The following is a 6,043-nucleotide window of genomic DNA, read 5'->3' as shown; positions in this document are numbered from 1 at the left end:
GAAGGAGAAGGAGAAGAGTTGGTCCTTATATGCCACTTTTCTGTACCAGAAGGAGTCTCAAAACGGCTTCATGATGGAAGTTCATAGTCTGAGGAAGAGTGCTTGCTCTCAAAAGCTCACACCTTGAGTAAATCTTAGTTGGTCTTAAAGGTTCTACTGGACTCTGATTTTGTTGTGCTATTTCAGACCAACATGGCGACCCACTCGAATCTTCCCTGAGGTGAGGGATCCTTAGCCAACTGGAGGTGACCAAGCGTAGTGCTTTTTGGGGGGAGCAGGCATTAAGGCAGTCCCTTGAGTATGCCAGGCCCAGGCCATGGATGTCCTTGAGGGTTATGATCACAACCTTAAATCTTACACAGTCCTGACCATGGTGAGACAAAAGTCTGATTCTGAACGTGGAGTCTTTGTGTTATGTTTAAACTCCGGAACCTTCACTAGATGTCTTTAAAAAAACCCAAACGCCCAACCTGATAAATCCTCTTAAATCCACGCGCTCGATGTTAAGATGTCCGATCTCCATGAATTTTATTCTGACTCCTCCACAGGACGGAGAGAATCGAGATGCAGATTTATGAGAAACAAATCCACGCTCCTGTCTCTTTATTCCAATCAAGCCAGAGCTGTGGGATAGTCATTATAGCCAGAAAGGGGCCAATGTTAGAGCATCGTGCTGGCGACATGCCTCCGATTAGACAGACAGATAACTGGATCCCGCTGTTCCCTCTTGCAGCATCCCAGATACGGCATGTAGGACATTGGGGGTAGGGGGAAGAGAGCTACGTACCCAGAGCAGCATGTACCGTTTGTGCACTGCACAAATATCCCATGAATTTTCGGTCGATGCAATCCCCCACATGCAGCCGCTTAAAAACGAAAGGGAAATGTACCCCTAAGCCATTCGTCTGCTGTGCCTTCTGATGGGGCTGGAGCTCTGTTTGCTAAGAGAAATGCGGAGATGCTGCAGTGAGAGATGGGGGGGAGGGAAAGAATTTAGAAATCAACATAATTTCTATGGCTTCCCGCTCCCCGTCCCCCCTCTGCTGCCTAATCCCTTGAATTTCCGCCGTTGGTGCCGTGAACGTCTTCCAAGTCGCACTCAATCCATCAGGGATGGTGCAGATGGACGGTTCGCATGCCCATCCTGACGAGCGCACTTGAAGATTCATCAGGGAGAGAAAAAAATATGTTGGCAACGGTTAATGGAGCCCGTCCAGAACAAGCAGGTTTCTCGTCTCCGGAGACCGAAGTGGGACTGCAAAGGGCAGATTTGCTTGGTGGAAACAAAACACCCCGCATTTATTTATAGACTTCCTCGCTTTACCTTAAAAAAAAAAAAAGGAAGGGGGTGAAATTTCCAAATATATTCTGTCTAAGCTGCTGGTCCACAGTCAAAATGAGCCACGAGCACACACTATGGTGGACGGTCTTGAGAGGAGCTTGGTCTTCTGACAGGTAAAGGGTTGTTCAAACTGAGGAGAAAAGGTCTGAAATTTCCATCCGGAACATCCGTATCTTCTTTTTGTGGAACAAAGGTTATCTCCCAAGCCTTGGGAAGGTAAGCAAAATGAAGTTTGTACACATGAAGCTGCCGTATACTGATTGGGACAATGGGTCCATCAAGGACAGTATTTTGGATTGAGGCTGGCAGCTGTTCTCCAGTGTCTCAGGAAGGTTCAATCCTCGGCATCTCCAGCTAAAAGGACCAGGCAGCAGGTGATGTGATAGAATTTTGCCCCTGAGACCCTGCAGAGCTGTTGCTAGTCTAAGTAGGTAACAGTGTCCTTCATGGAACAAAGCTCTGATTGGGTAGATGGCAGTATTATAAAAGGAGCTTTGGCTCAGTGGCAGAGCCTCTGCTTGGTATGCAGAAGGTCCCAGGTTCAATCCCCAGCATCTCCAGCTAAATGGGTCACGCAGGAGGGAATGGAAAAACCTTGACCTGATACCCTGACTCAGTGGTAGAGCCTCCGTTTGGCATCCAGAAGGTCCCAGGGTCAATCGCCGGCATCTCCAGTTGAAGGAGACAATCCAGAAAGTGATGTGAAAGACCCTGGAAAGCCACTGCCAGTAGGAGAGACTATAAATGACCTCTTTGGAGCAAAGGCCTGATTGAGTATAAGGCAGATTCTGTGGTGGGATCAGGAAGGGAAGGCAGTTATTGGCCACTTTGAGATGCATGATGGCTCCTGGGTGACCTTGGGCCAGTCACAATTCTCTCAGAGCTCTCTTAGCCTCACCTACCTCACAGAATGTCTGTTGTGGGGAGAGGAGGAGAAGACAACCATAAGCCACTGAGTCTTCTTTCGGTAGTAAAAAGCAGGATATTAAAAACAAAAACAAACAGCTTTTCTTCTTCATAAGTGTGCTGAAACCAAGCTTAGCCCTTCAATTCAACCACCTGCAACCTCCTCAAAACAATCTCTCCAGCCACAACCAGGGGAGCCAGCTAGGCGTGGGGGTTAAGAGCGGATGCTTCTAATCTGGCGAGCTGAGTTCCATTTCCTGCTCCTCCACATCCAGCCAGCTGGGTGACCTTGGCCGAGTCACAGTCCTGTCAGAGCTGTTGTCACTGAGCAGTTTACCTCAGAGCTCTCTCAGTCACAGGGTGTCTTTAGTGAGGAGTGGAAGGGAAGGCGATAGGAAGCTTCATTGAGACTACTACGGGTAGTGAGAAGCAGGGTATAGAAACCAACTCTTCTTCTCCTCCTCAAACAGGCCCCAACTGAATGTGCTGCAAAATAGCTTCTCTGCACTGATCAGAACCTCTTGAAGAAAGGATTGAGCCCTGAGGACTTGCAGGTTCCTTAAAGGGAGGGGGGGTGAGTGCACTGTGCTTTCTTAGAGCAATGGCTGCTTTTTTGTCTTGTTGTCTTTTCAAGGGGCAATAAATTACCTGCCCATCTCCTGACAAGAGGCAATCAGCGGTAATGGCTGTTGATCACTCCGTATTGTCCTGGAGGGCCTAAGGGAGTGGCCAACTTGGAGGGCTTCTTCAGAAATCACCTTGGCTTTGTGAACAGCAGGGCCGCGCTTTGTGTTTCGTCCATGTGTCATTAGGAACTAGGAGGCCTAGCATTTGCCAAGGAAATAGGCCCATGCCAAGATTATATCTAGAGTTGCTGGGACTAGCATACTAAAGGATGCTTTAGGATGCTTTGGGCTGATCCTGCGTTGAGCAGGGGGTTGGACTAGATGGCCTCTATGGACCCTTCCAACTCTATGATTCTGTGATTCTATGATTCTATCAGCGCTACCAGCAGGGAGGGTAGGTGGGTGGTTGGGTGGACTTTCCAGGATCTTGTTGTGTCCTGCCTCTGAAGATGCCTCCCACATGTACTGTGGAAAACATCAGGGCTAAAACTACCCTATCCTGGCCACACAACCTGGAAAACCCACAACAGCCAGTTTGGAAACAAGGTTGGTCATTTGGAACTCAGAACTCCAAGGGAGAAATCTGAAAGAAACAATGATGTTGATGTCCCTCATGCCAATTTCGCACAGGCGAAAAAGGCTGGGCCGATACCTGTATGGTTGTGGGGCTTATCCCCACACCTACATGATGTTGCCTCTGGCCAGTCCTGGCCCTTGCCTGGTGCAGATGAGACCCCCCCCCATTGCCCCATGGGAAGGGAATGCAGAAGGGGGTCAATGGGCCTGTCCAGACGCAGGCTCATGTAGACTCAAAAGAGCCAGGCCTAGAAGGCCTAGCTAGTCCCCCTCCTATGGAGGCCTGGAGTGGATAGGATATGCCCCATCCTTTGCAGCAACAAATTGGACTTTTGGGGGTTTTTTGCAAGATGGTGGGACTGCATTGTCATGCTATCCCACGTACCTGCAACCCCACACCGACCCCCCAACCTTTTCAACCATCCATCAGGATGCAGAAATACTGGAGAGGGGGAACCATCTACGGCTGAATGTATCCTCCCTACACACCCACGGGAACAAAGAAAGAGGCAGGGGATGCAGCTCCTCCTCACTGCACTGCCAATGGCCTTAGTGCGGAATCAGCCAGAGTTTTCAAAAGGAAAAGGTTCAGGGGGTTGGGTTGGTCACCGAAGCCCCATGCTTCCAAGGACTGTCACATCCCAAGCCATGAATTGGATTGGCACATGAAACCGCAGGCAGTTCAGTGCCAATGTTTAACACGGCTTCTTCTGTTAACCTCCCCCATTTCTGCTTTGGTACGCCAAAGAATTGTGCTCAGAAATCATCTCTCCGCACCTCGGTCGCCACAGCGCTGAAATTGCTTCGGAAGTTCATGGCGGGGCACCGGGGGACCACTTGGCGCCACGAGAAGGTGATATTTATGTATTTATTTGATTAACATTATGTATTATTTTAATTGTTTTGTTTGCTTTCGGTCCTGATCTATTGTCTTCTCTCTTTTCATGCCTCCCTTTGGAGACATGTTTCTCGTACCCATTAGGAAGCACCACGGCTTAGAAATCTATTTTCTTCTCAGTTTAATCCCCCAATAATCCTTCCGAGCTATAAAGCTCGTAACAGGCCTGTGCAGGGTCCCTCCCGCCCCCCACCACCCCTTTACTGTATATATTTACAGCATCTATTCTAAATAACTTGAGCGCTTCGGGATGCGCAATCACCGTTAAGTCCTCATGCGAGCGGGGAAGGAGAAGAGAAAGAAAGGGAATCGCGGGGGGAGAGAAAAATCAAACTTCCCCACCCCACGGGGAGCAATTCCACCAAATCCGGCCTTCGAATGTCAGATCCAGAGAAGAGCAATCAGCGCATTCGTCCACTGATCGTGTGGCTTCGTTGACTTCGTCGCTGGACTCCTGCGCACCTGCCGTTCTCGGGAGCGCAGCATGTTGCATCTGAAATTGTGAGGGAAAGGTTATTAAATTTGCCCTCCTGCTCCCGCCCAGCCTCGGAATGGACCCAGGATGGCTCCATCTTGCCATCAGAGCCAATTGCTTTTGCAGATTGGTAATTGGCATGAAGACGTTCGCAGACTCTCCCGATATTGTTACCGAATAGAGCATAGCAGCAGCACCAGTGGAAAAGCTGTGGTGACTTCTCTGCATGACTTGATCCCTTTTGTGATTGGGAGGGCTTTGCAACACTCCGCATGAGCCCTGGGTGTGCTTCTGAGCAGATGAGGAAAGAGCAGGGATGCTCTGTCTTCTTATGTTTGGGGGGCCACAGTAGAATCATAGAAATATAGAGTTGGAAGGGGCCATACAGGCCATCTAGTCCAACCCCCTGCTCAATGCAGGATCAGCCAAGAGCATCCTAAAGCATCCAAGAAAAGTGTGTAGCCAACCTTTGCTTGAAGACTGCCAGTGAGGGGGAGCTCACCACCTCCTTAGGCAGCCTATTCCACTGCTGAACTACTCTGACTGAGAAAAACATTTTCCTGATATCTAGCCTATATCGTTGTACTTGTAGTTTAAACCCATTACAGTAGAAGGCCTTCCAGAGTTGTAGCCCTACTACTGGACCTCCCAAGGGCACCTGGGTTTCCCCAGTGTGTGACAGTGTGTGACATCCAGTGTAGACTGGATGGGTTATTGGCCTGATCTGACATGGCTTCCCTTATGTTCTTATGTCTGGGGCAATGATGTTCTATCTTTTTTTTTTGGGGGGGGATGACTATGTCATGTACTGTAGCTAAAAGTAAACCAAAGTCCGAAGGGCCTGTGGGACTGGTTTATTGCTCCCTTGTTTCCCCCCTTCCTTTCCGCCCCCACTGGGTTTTCCGCCTGCACACATGTTCCTTGTTCCTAGGAAATACAGAGTGTCCTTCAGTATGTTATTTGGAGTTTTCATGTTATGCCTTTCATGCTTAGTCCTGAGAGCCTTTGGGCCACTAGGTGTGAAAAACTGTAACTTGCAGTTTGTTCAAACTGCTCTTTGAAGATAAAAGCCTTACCACCGTGGGAAGTGTAGATGGCGGGAGCTTGAAATGCAGATGGGAGTTGAAGAATGCCTATATCTATTCAGTGTAGTGGACTAGCTAGCTGTCCTTAGTCATAGACTTTCTAGTACAAATTTTCCAGATGTAAGGAGGTGGTGA

This window comes from Paroedura picta, chromosome 7 (assembly GCF_049243985.1).
Source record: "Paroedura picta isolate Pp20150507F chromosome 7, Ppicta_v3.0, whole genome shotgun sequence".
Lineage (NCBI taxonomy): Eukaryota > Metazoa > Chordata > Lepidosauria > Squamata > Gekkonidae > Paroedura > Paroedura picta.
Note: the sequence above shows the minus strand (reverse complement) of the source record.